Source organism: Pararge aegeria, chromosome 18 (assembly GCF_905163445.1).
Source record: "Pararge aegeria chromosome 18, ilParAegt1.1, whole genome shotgun sequence".
Classification (NCBI taxonomy): domain Eukaryota; kingdom Metazoa; phylum Arthropoda; class Insecta; order Lepidoptera; family Nymphalidae; genus Pararge; species Pararge aegeria.
The window spans coordinates 12,804,148-12,820,619 of NC_053197.1; the positions used below are offsets into that span (position 1 = coordinate 12,804,148).

The 16,472-nt window shown below is 35.0% G+C and overlaps 1 protein-coding gene across 1 annotated transcript in view; it reads right to left on the reverse strand.

Annotated features, from left to right (window-relative positions):
* LOC120631459 (inositol-trisphosphate 3-kinase A) overlaps nt 1-15,043 on the reverse strand; it is a 118,598-nt gene extending 103,555 nt beyond the window's left edge. Inside the window, exon 1 of the mRNA XM_039901063.1 lies at nt 14,854-15,043. The gene's annotated coding sequence lies outside the window, so the exon portion shown is untranslated. The remainder of the gene's footprint in view (nt 1-14,853) is intronic.
* Between the last annotated feature and the right edge of the window lie 1,429 nt (nt 15,044-16,472).

Here is a 16,472-nt window from a genome sequence, read left to right on the forward strand (position 1 = left end):
ATGGCCCACCTGATGGTACCAGGGTAGCAACACTTCACAGGGTATGCATGGATTAAGTTCTACAAAGTGCTGCCCTGTGTCATCATGTGCCAGTAATTAGGCAGCTAATTGGTGCATTGGGCAGCGACCTTGCTTTCTAAGCCCAAGGCCGTGGATTCGATTGACACCCTACTTTAAAAATATTTTTTTGATGAACATGACTGTTTTTTCAGTGTCTGGGTGTATTTATGTAAATTATATTCATAAAAATAATTATAAGCTTTCTAAGTACCCATAGCACAAGCTACGCTTAATTTGGGGCTAGATAGCGATGTGTATATTGTAGTAATATAAAAAAAAAACTATCAACCACGTCCTTCAGACGCGAACAAAGCAACAAAGCTGCTTTGCGGCAGAAATAAGCATCGCCTAGTACTTCCCTGTCACAAAAAGCTCTACCTTTATTTTAACCTACGATCACTTATAATATTTTACATTACATCACTTGTGATTGTAATCAAGTGTTGCTCTATATTTCATAAAACTAGTGTAGTTAATTAGTACGAAGTCCTTGTTTAATTGATGCTATCAGCGTCGTAACTTACGACATTGTTACACTGGAATTAATTTAAAGTGTCGGTAAATCAATAATTAATAGTCGTTACTCATTGGTTTTCTTTAATTGTACAAAACCTTCAATTAATTTTATATAATAGACCTCGTCATAAATATCCTTATTCAAGAAACTTGGCCGGAGGCATGTGGCAAACATTTTTAAATAAAAGTTTTCAAAATGTTCTGTATTCATATTAAATTAAAACACGCTTTCGGTGATAATATGCTCGGTATGTTAAAATCAATCAGTCCAAAATTCATTATTTCAATTTCAATTTAAGTTAAATTAGTAAACCTCGAAAGTATATTTTTTATATAAAATAACCGAAAGGTACGAGACAAAAAAGTGCAGGGTTCTGTACTTCAGAAGAAAGGTACCACCGAATTTTAGTCAAATCAAGTATGATTTTTTTTTCAATACACCTACAGAACTACAATTTAAATGTGGAGTCATACAGATTAATAAACTTTTATTTAGTGTTACTTTACAACAATTATTTTTTTGATTTTTAGCTACCCCACTAGTCCTAGTATAATAGTTCAAACGAAACAGCGTAATACTTAAATACACTGCAGAGCAAAAACCTGTTAAACTTTTAATTTTCCGACGATAAAATTTAAAATTCTAATCAATGAAAAACCTGTAGCGAAAATGTTCGACATCGAATACACGATAATATAAAATGCCACAGGGAAGTGGTAAATCTTACTTATATGTCCCTAAAACCATTACACGGTGGCTTGAATGGTTGAAAATGTAAATAACATAGACGTTTATGTTTTACACGAGTTACGAATCACGGCACTGGCTAGTTAGAAACCAGAAAATAATATTATTTATTATCACACATTGCTTTTGTGGGAAAAGAAACAGCATGCGTCGCTTTAATTGGATGTTATGATTCAGTTGTCAAAATTTTAGAACCATTATTATCGTCGTTATGAACTAAATACCAGTCCACAACAAGGCACGGAATGGTCTTATGAGAAGGGTTTTATCTGTCGTCTACCACACTGGTCAATTGGACTCATGGAACTCATTATGGACTCTCAAGCAGGTTTCCTTACGATGTTTTCCTTCACTGATAGAATAATAGTTATATACTAACAGCTAACTACGCAAAACAATGTTCGTAATCCGTAGATGAACTGGTGGTCACTGGTGGCCACTAGATCTAAATCAACGAGCCAGTTACTATCTGAAAGTTTTAAATTTTGCTTAGTGCCAAAAGAGCAATTTAACCACGTTTACAATCCCTTTAGAAATACTGCCAATATGAGGCTGAGCTTGTCTCAGGTTTTCCGCTTTTAATAATATTTATTGCTGTTTAAATATCATGTAATTTTAACGCAATAACTTTAATTCTAAGGGTGCGTTTGCACTGAAACTAAAATGTGCAAGAAGACATGTAACGAATTATTGGGTGATAATAATACGATTTTCATCACGTTGGTTCTCATTACATCGTATTTAGGCTCCTAATCCAAGATATTAAACAAGCGTGTTTTGTCCCACTTTAGCACACTTGAGTTATAAAGTAAGTTAACCGACAGAGTTATGTTTTGATGCTAGTTATATGTATGTAGACGAAAGGTTATAAATTTATCTAGTTTTTACATGTTTTTTAAAGCAATTTTTTATTACAATATTACTAGAATTAATGAATTTTACCTTTCAATAAAGAGAAAATAAACATTTATTTTATCTAATAGTTAACAAGTACTGTGTTAAAATTACTTTAATAAAATAAAGAAGAAGAAACAACTGTCACTTATTATTTCTATAATAAAAAGTTGGTGACAACACATACATTTTCCAAACAATGTTGAAAATCGTATGTACATCTATTCTCTCGCCTCACATACCCAGTGATGTTACCTCGACTGTAAGAATCAACATAGCACACTAGTACCATAATGTACTTTAGTGTTACTACCATCATAATACTACATATTATGATATACGCTTATTGATTCCTGTCGGTCTCGGCTCGGTGGTAATTTTTACGATACCCATAAAATATTTACAAACCAAAAAAAAAAAACTTTGTATCAAAATTAATCCTAGAGATCACCAGTAGACTTTTTAACACTTTTTGGCAATTCCTTAAAAAAGCTCGAGTCCTCAGTCCCCACGGTCCAAGACTCCAAATTGCACAAAAATGAAACTGGCTAGCAAGATTTTCATATTTGGGCCTCTTCGCCTGCACGGGTGCAGCCGCGCCCACCATTGATGAGGTCGCCTGAATGTGTGAGATTTAAGAATTATCATTTCCAGTTTATAAATAAAGGCTTTCGTTGGCTAAAGTACCTACTTTAGAATGCAGTTTTTTTTGCACTATTGTACAGAATATCGAAAATTCAAACCGATTCGAACCGATGGAGTACATTACGTACCTATCGAGCCCTAATAAATAATTGAATTCGTTCGTTATAAATATTCATTACATAATGAGCAATTGGTATAATTTGTCTGATATTTCCCAGTGGTCAGATTGGTTGGACTAGTGCTCAATTTAAAAACACTGATCAGCCTTTTTTGGTGATATTTGATATTTTTACAGCCATACAAGGTAAGGTTGTAAAATTCTGGGTAATAACTTTATTTCACTTGATCTATGAACAAACTTGGTTGATACAAGATGGAAACAAGTCATTGCTATTTAATTTGTCTTTATGCTTAACTAAATACTTATGTTCGTGTTGAACTACATAAATCTCTAGATTTCTACATTACCGGCCCACTACCGGTCTCCTCACACAATGAGAAGAGCTTAAGGCTGTAGTTCACCACGTATTGGTGGACTTCACACATCTTTGAGAATAATGGAGATATGAAGGTTTCCTTACGATGTTTTCCTTCGCCGTTGAAGAAAGTGATATAGGGCACATAACATAGCTATCACCAGTACCGTGCACTGGGTTTCTTACCAGGGTATGCATACTGCAGGAAAATGGCATGAAACGGCAAAAAATCTCCTCCTATACGAGTTATATAAAAATTTTAGGTTAGGCAGTGCTTCTGTGCATGTATGAAGAGCACGCCACTGGCTATCACCTACTTACTTAACCGACGAATCTTTAAAACTTAAATAATTGAATTATTACTTATTACTAGCTGTGGCCTGAGTTTTTCGTCGGTAACAATTGTTTACTAATCCCGTGGGAACCTTTTATTTTTCAGCTTTTTTTTTCATCTCACCTGGTGGGAAGTGATGATGCATTCTAGGATGGTAGTGGGGTAACCTGTCACGGATTATGGTAGTCATACCCCTAATTAGTTCCTACGCGACATCGCACCGGAACACTGAATCGCTTAGCGGGACGTCTTTATCGGTAGGGTGGTAACTAGCCACGGCCAACGCCTTCCACCAGACCAGAGAAAATTTAGAAATAATAAAGTCCCAAATTGCCCCTGCCGGGAAAAGAACCCGAGACCTCCTATTTAAATTCATAGCGCTCACCGTTGCGCCACGGAGGTTTTCAATAACATCTGAGGAGGTTCGGGTCAAGATTACCCTCCGTTTTTTTTAAAAATCTCTTAAAAAGGGCCTGAAGGAAGGATAAAAAGTTTGTGTCATGATGATCATGAATAATTTTCATTGTATGGATGTTTATCTGCATTTTGTATGTATTTATGTACATTATTCTTCAAAATATTCATCAGTCATTTTAGTACCCGCCAAACACAAGCTACGCTTACTTTGGGGCTAGATGGCGATGTGTGTATCGACGTAGTACCTATATTTATTCATTTCAACGTCATTAAGCAGCGCTCGGCACATTAACGAAAGATATTGTCCAATATGTGCACAGACTTATATATATCCTGACATAATTATTGTGATTGCAAACAAGTATTTATTTTAGCCAATCAGGCATTTTTTCCCGTCGCCACGCGGGAGATCTGATACCCATCGAGTAGTCCACGCCGCGCCGTGAAAACTTTATTTATGCGCATAAAATAAATCACAAATAAGCCACTTACTGTAGCTACTGTAACTGATAAATAATCGCGTACACCGTCATTAAAATATTTTTTCCGATCCATTTTAAGCTATCAATGGACCGCCGTCTAAGAAACACCGTCTATTTTTAACTAACTGAATAAGGAGGAGGTATAAATAATTAAGATGATGATGTCACTGTCTTTAAATGCACCAATACAGATATCTTAGAGTTTGCATGATTTTTTTTTTATTACTATCCTTGCTGTACTTGTGCATTTATTGCACCCGCACTCTCAAATATACAGTGCACTTCTGAGGTCACTTATAGCGCATCCGAACGGGTATAAACAGATACAATTTATGGTACCATCACCATCATCTAAAGCCATTACCGTATCACCTGAAAACAGTTTTGTAGATACATTTAAAGGATCTACTGATGGACCTAGTACTCGTTTATTGCTAGGTACTTGCTCGGCATACTCGGTTTGTTAGTTACTCGTACTCGGCCGAATAATTCGGTTTAAATGGCGGCTAAGTCAGAGGGCTACTGCAAAGTACACAAAGCTACCAGTTTCTCTATTTGATTTAGGTAGGAACTCAATATGAACAAGTGTTAATTGTTTCAAAGGTGACTGATTACGCCAAATTGTTATGCCTTCTTAGCCCTGAACTCCAGGGCATGCGTACTTGAATCAAAAGCCCTGTGCATGCCAAATCATGGTCGCAAGTGTCTTTTATGCAAGTTTAGTACGCCTCGTACAAAGAAAACAGGTGTTGTTTATGTATGTTTGCAATTTGCATAAAAAACACTTGCGACCTGTGTACAAGACGTACTAAGCATACAAAAACGCCACGTTTTTCCTTTATACGACACGTACTAAACTTGGATAAAAGACACTTTCGACTTGCTTACAAGACGTACTAAACATACATAAACAACACCTGTTTTCTTTGTACGAGGCGTACTAAACTTGCATAAAAGACACTTGCGACCAAAAAATACATAAACGGCACTTGTTTCCTGTATACGAGACTTACTTAACATACATAAACGACACATGTTTCCTGTATTTGAAACGTACTAAACTTGCATAAAGCGGGAGCAGAGTGACCGCCCGCTCGCAGCCATGTTCGCCGTGTCTGTTTAAAGCAGTTTTCGCTTCTTTAAGATGTGAAATCCTGAACCGAGTAACTTAGCCGAGTAATCAGTTTGGCGACAATGATACCGAGTAAATTTCGGTACTCGGTTACTCAGCGAAACATGTTCGCGGTACATTTCAAATTTTATACTATTATTGGCTCTCCACCACTACCCAACGGCGACAATTTAATTTCTTTGAAGATTTTTTAATTTTATAATAATTATATCACTTATTTGCTCTAGAATCTAGAAAATATCACGAAACGCATTTCAAGCATAACAACTGTCGACACAATAAGTGTGAAGTATTAACGCATGAGTCTGTCTATCTGTTCCAATCTTACGCCACAATGAGCACTTATCGCTGTTAGATCTCATACATGTGATTAGAGAGTATATAATTGTTTCGACATAGCTTTTACGCTAAGTGCACAATCACCTAAAAACTTATTGAAGGTTGCTTTAAGGTTATGTACTTAGAGCCTTAGGATAGGAGCTGGTAGAATAATTTCAACCGCTTTTTTCCCCCCCGAAATGTGGATGCCCTGTTGTTGTTATCACATGGTATGTAACTGATAGCCACCATAAGGGCACAGTAACAGGCTTGACCAGGGAAGTTGCAGGCAAGCCCGAAGCTCGAAGGCAACACAAGGAGTTGAGAGAACCCCATGTATCGGAAATATCGGGGACGGACTAGAGTTTAGTCCATTCCACAAATGAGCTCGTCTTACCCGGCGAAGACTGTGCAAATATTACATCTATGTTTCCTGCTTGGGATGTATTGCGGCCATCATGAGGACGCTATGAAATCGAGATATTTTATATAGATATGTTTACTATTTATTTATTTTTTTTTTCTTTTATTTAAATTTCTTTCTTAAATTTACTCGGGCGTCGCGGTTGTTTGCTCAGTCGGATACTGGTGCAGACTGAAAATCAGCGCTGAGCATTGTTGCTAATGCACAGCATAAGGCTGAGTTTGCGGCCATTTGCCATATTGTTAATATTAATGGATGATTCTTTTAGTTATTAATCTTGTATTAGCAATAGTGTATGGCAATAAAGGATTTTTATTATTATTATTATTATTATTACTATTTCCGTATACACAACGTGTATAGGAAAACCGAAAAAATACTTCAGAGGCTTTAGAGGAACATAATATACTGCCTCTAAGACTTATCTGTGAAACCGAAAACCGAAAGTTATTGAGTAAACCTCTGCTATAGTTTTAACTGAAAGAAATGAGATACAGCTCTAACATCACATGCAAAATTAAAATCATGTGACTCCTGTCTCTTTATTTAGTACTCGTCGCGTAACGTAGGTACCTACTATGGGCGTGTCGGTCTTTTATCTTCAATAGGGTTGCCATAAGTGAACGCTTAGAATATTTTGCTTTCGTTTGTATGGAAAAATAAATATGCTTCTTTTGATTTAATATTGTTACAGGGCGAATCCTTATGATTTATTTCGAAAATTATTTCGTAATTCCGTTACACGTTGTATACCGTAATCTCTGATTATCCATATGCTTTCCACCAGCTATTCAACAGCATCGCAACATTGCATCAACTTTTAAAATTAACTTAACATTGTGTTTATAATAAGTGTGAAGCACTTCGTACGCTGCGCCAAATCAAAGCTTTACGAGTGTTAATAACTTGATACAACGTAAACTGAAAGTCATCATTTCTTAATTATATTTACGTTTATCTTGTATATATAATATCTTAATATATATAAATCTCCTGTCACGATGTTTGTCCGCGATGGACTCCTAAACTACTTAACCGATTTTAAATTAAATTGGCACACCGTGAGCAGTCTGGTCCAACTTAAGAGATAGGATAGCTTAGATCTTTAATTATAGTCGCAATTTTATTTTATTGCAAATTATTTGTCTTTAATTAAATTACAGTCACATGTTATACATATATATACTACTATACTCATTTAAGGCTTAACGATACTGAATACTTTAAAAACAAAATCAAACGCAGACGAAGTCGCGGGCAACAGCTAGTAATATATATAATATACTACGACAATACACACATCGCCATCTAGCCCCAAAGTACAAGCTACGCTTACTTTGGGGCTAGATGGCGATGTGTGTATTGTCGTTATGTATTGTTATGTGTAGATAGCTGATGAAATTTTTTTATGAATATAATACATATAAATACTTATAACATACAGATAAACACCCAGACACTGAAAAACATTCATGTTCATCACACAAACATTTTCCAGTTGTGGGAATCGAACCCACGACCTTGGACTCTGAAAGGTTCGTTGCCCACTGCGCCACTCGGCCGTCCAATATAATAATATATAATATATATTAATATCAACATTCTACATGATACGCAATTGATATGATATCAACTGTTATATTTACACGATTCACTGTTTGATTGAAGAGGTTATTTAATCTTGCAGTAACATTATTTAAGATCACCCATTATCAAAGCACCAAAGGACTCACCAATGCATTGCCGGCTCGTAAAGAATTTGTTGTTCGCCACTTGAGCAACCCTAAATCTGGGTTTTGATTTAAAATACTAGATGGGCGACTGTTCCACAATAATCAAGTGTTTGGTGTTGAGAATATAACTAATTTTTATATATTTATATATATTATGTATATTTTATATTTATATAATAAGTACGTATATTTATTTAAATTATATATTTATTTGTATCTTTACATTTTGGTATTTATATATATCTATCAACACTCTTGGTACTATCCCGTCCTCTTGCTGTAAGTCCTATCTACAAAAGTTGCCTGTAAGAGATTGCTTGTAGCAATAAGGCCGCCTTTGCATGTCTACATTATGTACTGTATACTCCTTACTGTTTCTTTTCCTGTATGTTATACGTGCAATAAAGTGTTTCTTCTTCTTCTTCTTCTAATTGGATCATTGGTATCACAGTACTGCATATTTATTTATTTTACATTTTTGAAGCCGTGTGGTGACGGCAGATTAAAATACAGTTGTCACCTCCGATCCTCTTCTCGCGGATGTCGTACGAGGCGACTTAGGGAATATATCGGATAACGCTACCACTACCGTCTACTGCGATCACCAACCCGTCTGCACAGTGTGGTGAGTATGGTCAGACCCTACCATTGCGAGAGGCCTCTCGCAGTGGACAGTTATAAGCTATTGATGATATTTTATTTTAAGTCAAGCATTATTTACCCATGAAAAATAAGGTCAAGTGAGTGCTGTCTTCCTTGCGCTCTGATTCCTTTGCATCTTTCTTTCGTACACCAATTTACCGCAAAAATTACAGTCCTCATTCGAAATAAAAATCTTAAATAACTTAATATAACTTGGCGCATACATATTTTTTTTGGTAATTTTCCTCGTAATTATAATTCTTAATTAAATTAGTAGTATCCTGAATCATCAGTTCCCGTAGGATTTAAAAATAAACCTTGGTTACTTAAGCATGGCTTAACAGCCTGAGCGATCTTGTTGAAATTATGCATACACATAGCTTAGTGGGAGCTCTAGAGCAATCTGGAAGGCATACGTAAAAGCATTTCCTAGATAGAAAAAAAAGGGGGGACCTTAGTGACCAACATAAGAATGATTTCATTCCAAGAAAACAGACGTGTACTTAAAAAAAAAACTGAAACAAGCGTGGATAAAGTCACGAGCAACAGTTTCGTTTATATTAAAGAAGATATGCATCATGCTGATATTGTAGTAGCTGGCATTAATAGCCTCGAAATCGAAGATGGACAAAAAATGAGCCGCATGACACAAAATCGCATCGCGGTATTACAGTCCAAATCGGTCCACGAGCCATAAACAGTGAACGAAATGTGAGAAGTCTTCGTAATTTACGATTGTGATAATGTTAAGGAGTGGAAAAACTATACGAGAATCGGTTAAGTGTAAGTCTGGTTCCCATAACGCCATAATAATAAAAAGCATGTTGAAATCTGTTCAATAATAAAAGCTTAGATTGAAAAGCATGAAAGCTTTTTTATTGTTGTGTAAATCAAGCTCGATGGGTATATTTTAGTGATTTTGCACTGATTTTGGTATCTGTAAAGTGAGTAAACAAGCGAACGGCTGTCTCACTTTATGTTATGTGATTCCAGAAGAATATGAACAGCCACAGAGGTATTGCCAATGTCCTTGTTTATGCACTACTATAATAAACCCGTAGTGAAACTTTTTGGAATCACCCCAGATGGATATTAGTATACTTAGTTAACTTGTATTAAATTCAAATTCAAAAATGTTTTTTTTTTCATGTAGATGTTTTCACAGGCCCTTATAATCGTTACATGTTAGCACTAATGTTATGTGATGGTGATAACTGCATTCGTTAACTTAAAACTAAAGCTAGGAGGGTTCCAAACGCGCCTTGGTCTGAGAAGAGCCCACAACAAACCAGGTTTTTTTTTGTTATCGGCATCACAGTCGAGTTAATGTTTAGCTATGAAGATAGGCCAATATACCCAGGTTTTTATCATACATGAAATCCTTAATATTAAAATAGGATTTTTATATAAGCTTACGTTTTATATAAACTTTTAACTTATTGAGAGACATTTAAAGGATCTGGTTATTTTTTATAAAATGATATTTTATAAAAAATAACCAGATGGAATCCACTATAACCAGATAACAAATAACCAGATGAAATCAATAACCGGATGAAATCCAATATTAGCAATTACCTTTTAATGAATTGCTTATTTTATGCAACCTAGTAAACAGCACTACAAGTTTATTTTAACTTCTAATATTAATAATAATATTGTTACAGTCAAGTTATTATAAACAAGTATTAGTAATGCTATCCTTTTTCTAACAGTACAACTAATTTCACTCTGCCATTAAAAAATTTTGGATTACATTTTTATATTAATGTCAGCTGCTTCCTTCTGTTGGAATAATTATATATATATTTAATTTTAATTATAATTTTTCAGTAATCATTCGGGTACATTAAGACACTTTTAGACACTTATTCTAGGAAAAGATTAAATTTTTACTTTACGACTGTTAAGTAACCTACAAATATATTTTACTGCCTCAATAATTTCAGTACTAACAGTTGTAATAACATTTAAAAATACCTCCTGCAGAACCCCAATAAGACGACAACAAAAACGTTTGCACATGTAAGATATAAGTAATAAAACGAAAGATTGAGAATCTTCGCCATATACAGTGTAACGCAAAAATTTCCTAGAAAATTGTTATTCCGGTGATGAATCTTTCCGTTATTTTAATATCTCTATAGTGCAGTATTTTTGCATATTATTTTTCGTTTTATATCTGAATTTCGTTTAAAAGATTATTTAAGCTTGAAGCATTATTTACATTCGATTTTATTTATTATGTATTTCATTAGTGCTATTGCTTATATATTAGTGATATTATATATATTATAGATATAAAATTAAAATAGATAAATAATAATAGTAATAACAAATATAATAAATATGTACGAACTATCAGGTACCCGCAGCTTTGTCTGCGTAGAATATTTTCACAAAATTAAAGGGGACTTGAACAGACCTTGCAGTCTTACTTCTAACAGTCAATTCGAAACGAAATAAAATAATCAAATGGAACAACTTCACTTCAGTTTACATTTCTTTTACTGTAATTTTTTTTTTTTATAAGTTCCTCATAACCCATATCCTTAATAACTTGGAAAGTTAACGCTCTATGAGATTTTGTCTCATAAAATTCTGGTTTGTATTGGTTGTAGCTATGGGATTGGTGGCCATGTTAAAAAAAAGTCTATGGCGGACGAGGACGGAGTTTATAATAACAGCAATATTCAGTGACATAGTCCAACATATACATTATACATAACAAATAAATAAATAGACAAAACACACTTACATATGATTTATCATCCTTATCATTACTGGCCACTTAACTCTCCTCACTCTCCTCACTCTCCCAGAGTCAGAAGAGTTATGTGGCCATTCTCCTCTCAGAATGCAAAGGCTTTAAGGTCGCAGTCCACTACGCTGGTTAAGTGCGGATTGGTAAACATACAGGTTTCCTAACGATGGCAAGTGATATTTAAATCTTGAAATTTATGTGGTAATATTATTGATAAAAGCCCGCCAACCCGCATTGGAGCAGTTAGTTGGTTAAAACCATTAAGGAATTTGTGTGGATTCTTAGAAGCCTGTGATAGACCCATTTGAATAAAATATTTTTTAATATCTTATGATTCTATGTAAAGTTAAAATAATTCTCTTTAACAGAGCGTCAATTCTACAACAGGCACCGTACATGTGTTGCGCAGGCGCACATTAATGTATATTTTTTCAATCAAAATTCCTGTACACATAGAGAGTTATGGGGGTAAAAAATCCTATAATGACGCAGTTCAGTGTTTGATGTTTTAAAATCATTGCCAATTTTGCCTCTACTTTTCGATTCTCTATTAAAATATCGAGTATTATTTTGATGATTCGATATTGTATTCCTATTTTTTAGAAATTAAAGTACGTCTATCTATACATTTGCTTTTTATGTGTGAATTTGAAATTACTGCGTTTTAGGTAGCCTTTATGATTACTTTTTAATGGTTATGTTCGTATCAAGCGTCCTTTAAATTTAAGTCCGTCTATTCATATGGCCTCATCTTCGAAATGGCTGAACATTATATTTAAAAGGGACATTCGCAGAAGATTTGGAAGGAGTAATCAAGGTAAGTAATCTTTTACGGCGGGAATATCCAACTTAACAGTATCGATAAAATTTGCACCTAGTATCTAGTAAGGAACCTCTAATGCTACCACTGCGGACAGCATATTGAAGTACTTTTTTTTTCTCGTGGGGAAATCCTCATGGATACCACCGCGCCACGGGAAGGCACGGTGATTATGTCGGACTCGTACTGACTAAAACCCCACGGTATACCTGCCAGTTGCCTGGTGGCTGGGCCTCGGGAACGCTTTCACACACATCCGCGACAAGTACTTACTCCAACTGTGAACCAATTTCTGTGCAACCCTTTTTTGCTTCAACGAAACGTCATTAATTAAATTCGGTTCAGGTATAACCCAAGACGAGAACTCTCAAACAGGAAATAAGAAATCTCACGCAATCTGTGCAATAGTTTTGTAATAAATATACCTACCTATTTACGTACTTTACAACCGAATTATCAGTGTTTATATCCTCTTTGCTAAACTTTTATTGGTATCCAGTTTGTATACTAACCTTCGTAGTAGTTATTGGTATCTTCAATGGGCACGAGGCTTTGTCATATAACTACGCAATAAAGTCAATATATTTTGAGAAGGCAAAAAAAAAAAAATCAATTAAATGATAACACATCTAATCCACGCTGTTAATATTTTGAATGCAATAAAAAGTTATTGTATCGAATGAGCAATCGAGATATAAAACCATTGCGGCAATTAGCTTCACGGCAACTTTGAGATCGATTCAGTGATTACTTCTATCAAAAGGAATTACTCGCGAAATCCGACACGCATTGATAATTATCGGCTTCTAACATCGATACACGCATTCGTTTATCGTTCTTACTTCTATTAACACACAGAGTTAATTATTTACACAACATTATCTATGATCAAGATCTATTTAAATAAATAAACTATTACAATACACACATCGCCATTAAGCCCCAAAGTAAGCTTAGCATGTGATAAGAATACTAAGGTGCCTGATGAATATTTTAATGACATTGTGAGATGGTGATAGCAAAAAACAAAAAAACACCCGGCTAAGTTTGTTGTGGGCTTCTTCTTAGACCAGGACACGTTTGGAACCCTCGTAGCTTTAGTTTTAAGTTTACGAATGTGGTTATCGCCATCATCTCACTACCGTGTAATTCTTATGTACGCATCAAAAGTGCCACCTATGGGCCTATGGGTACTTGAATAAAGATATTTTTGACTTTGACTTTGACTTTATAAATAATATACATAAACACTTAAAATACACAGATAAACACCCAGACATTAAAAAAAAAACAAGTTCATCACACAAATATTTTCCAGTTGTGGGAATCGAACCCACAGCCTTGCACTCAGAAAGCAGATTCGCTGCCTACTACGCCAATCGGCCGTCCAAATAAATAAAAAATATTTTTTTAACATTATGGTTTCTATGTACCTACTTCCCGCAGGCCGCAAGATATTAAGATTTAATCAAATTTAAAGTTGTTTAAGTGGGTATATTTTAACAAAGGCCTAGTATTTTCTTATTTGCTTTATCCCTGATAAATTACATACCTAAGAACATATTTTGTTTAACCTCAGTGATATGTTTGACAACAAAGTTGTGAGCACTGTTCTTATTATAAGTAGGAAGTTCTGGGTTCGATTCGCAGCGGAGGTAATTTGGGAATTTTTAATATCGTTCTTATCAATGCGACAAATGTATCGTAGATTGCTGTGAAGAGCCAACATCATCAAATTAAACTAAGATTGTTCCTTACTATCAATATTCCTACTTTTATTAGGTAGTAGTACCTAAGGTACCTAGGCTCACTTACATACCACACAGTAATATATTAAAACCATGTTCATAGTAAAACTTCTGAATAGTTTAATATTTTCCATATTATAATAATACTTTTATATGGCTCGCAGGAAAAGTCGTCAAAACTCATCGTCAACATAATACATAGGTATATTTTAAATCCGCAATTATACGATCGAATCGGAATATCAGCATATTTATTCATCAGATCTATTGATATAATAATTTAGAGTGGGTAATAGCTATAAACGATTATTGTTCACCGGTTGTTTATACGCAGTTTTATTATAAATTAAAATTAATGTTTCCATAAATACTGTTGGCACTAACATATCCATTCGACATCAATGTTCTGATAATGTTCTGATAATGGATTATCTTATAATTACGAATCCGGTGAAAAAACGTTGTATTCACGGTTCGCAGATCGAATTCATGCAATCTGATACACGCATTAGTTTATCGTCATAACTGTTAAGATCATATTACCATAGGAAATCGATTATTAACACTATCGATCGATAATAGACACTTAAATAAAATATTGATATAGGTAGGTAAGTGAAGTGATGATTGAATCTGTACATTTACACGACTCGTTAGCCTCTGTATTGATGGAATTCAGTGCAAACGCATAACTACAAACCCGTATTGTTTATCCACATAAACGCAGCTTTTCAATTTTAAACACTTGTCACATAAAAATTATAGGCACTGCAAAAACGATTTGGCAATCGATATCGCGTCGCTGTTAATCGATTATGTTTTTTTGAAAATTACGTGTCGCGTGTTATAGCGCAATGTGCCCGCGGTTCGAATGCGTGCAATCGGTTGTCTTGTCGTTACACTACTAAGTAGTAAGTGCGGTGTAACGTTTGCTGTGAGTCTTGAACCGCTGCAGGCGTCTAGCTGAGGCTGTGAACCGATGTATTAGCGACAGATTACACTCGCGACTGTATGTGGTTTAATGTGCGGACCTCCCAGCAGGGGTCGGGCAGGTGATAAAATTATATCCCCCGATTATATACCCTAACAAGGGCTATAATTAACGTGCCCACCTGCTAAAGCACGGGAACATGGAATAGGAGAAGTTCACTCCCGTTTATTATTACACATATATTATTTGGATATTATTTTGTGTGACTGCTCTGAGATTTGATAAAGCTGTGAGAGAAGATACATTTTTATCCTTTCCCCGTGGATATAATTTTCACCTGCCCTTGCAGCTAGCCAACACGGCTAGCATGGGCAGGATTTTAATAAATAATAAATAAATAAATATACTACGACAATACACACATCGCCATCTAGCCCCAAAGTAAGCCTAGCTTGTGTTATGGGTACTAAGATAGCTGTTGAATATTTTTATGTATATAATACATAAATACTTATAATATACATATAAACACCCGGACACTGAAAAATATTCATGCTCATCACACTAACATTTTCCAGTTGTGGGAATCAAACCCACGGCCTTGGAATCAGAAAGCCGGGTCGCTGCAAACTGCGGCAATCGGGCGTCAATTATATCGCTTGTCATGCAGTCTAAGACGGTAGCGGGCTATCCTGTCAGGTGTCTGTATATAATTTATTTAAACCTATACACATAATCGGGTACCACTTCTTCATGGGATCGTACTGGAACACAAAATCGCTTGGCGACAAGTATTTGTCAGTAGGGTGACTATTTGGAAATTTATATTTTCTGTATTTCCTCTGGTCTGGTCTGATAGTCCCTCCGTTTATGCCACTAGTTCTAAAACCTATAAATATACCTACCGGTGTGTAGACAGAGTATTTATTTTTATTTTTACCAGATACCTACTCTTTATTTGCACACCAGTCACCACTACACTACACTAAGTTAAAGAAACAAAAGAATAGAAAAAACAAAGACCGAAGCAGAATACATAAGGTGGCCTTATAGCTAAGTAAAATTATTCGATTAATAGAAATTTAAATAATATAAGTAAGAAGCATAAAAAAGTTACAACCCTAACTTATTGTCTATGGTAAAACTCTATTAATAAACTTTATATCGAACTTTGTATGTACGGGAATTATTACTTTTAAATTATGAAAATTAAGCTTAACACACCAGGAGATGTTAACGTAACAATTATTCATTGTAAAGTCAACGTCTCCTGAGGACGCTCCAGTGTCGAAGCGAAACGTGCGTTGAGAGTACATTGCCGAAGATCTGTTTGGTGTGAAGAATAAAGATTGAAGAAATTATAAATTACACCACATGGATTCTCCTGC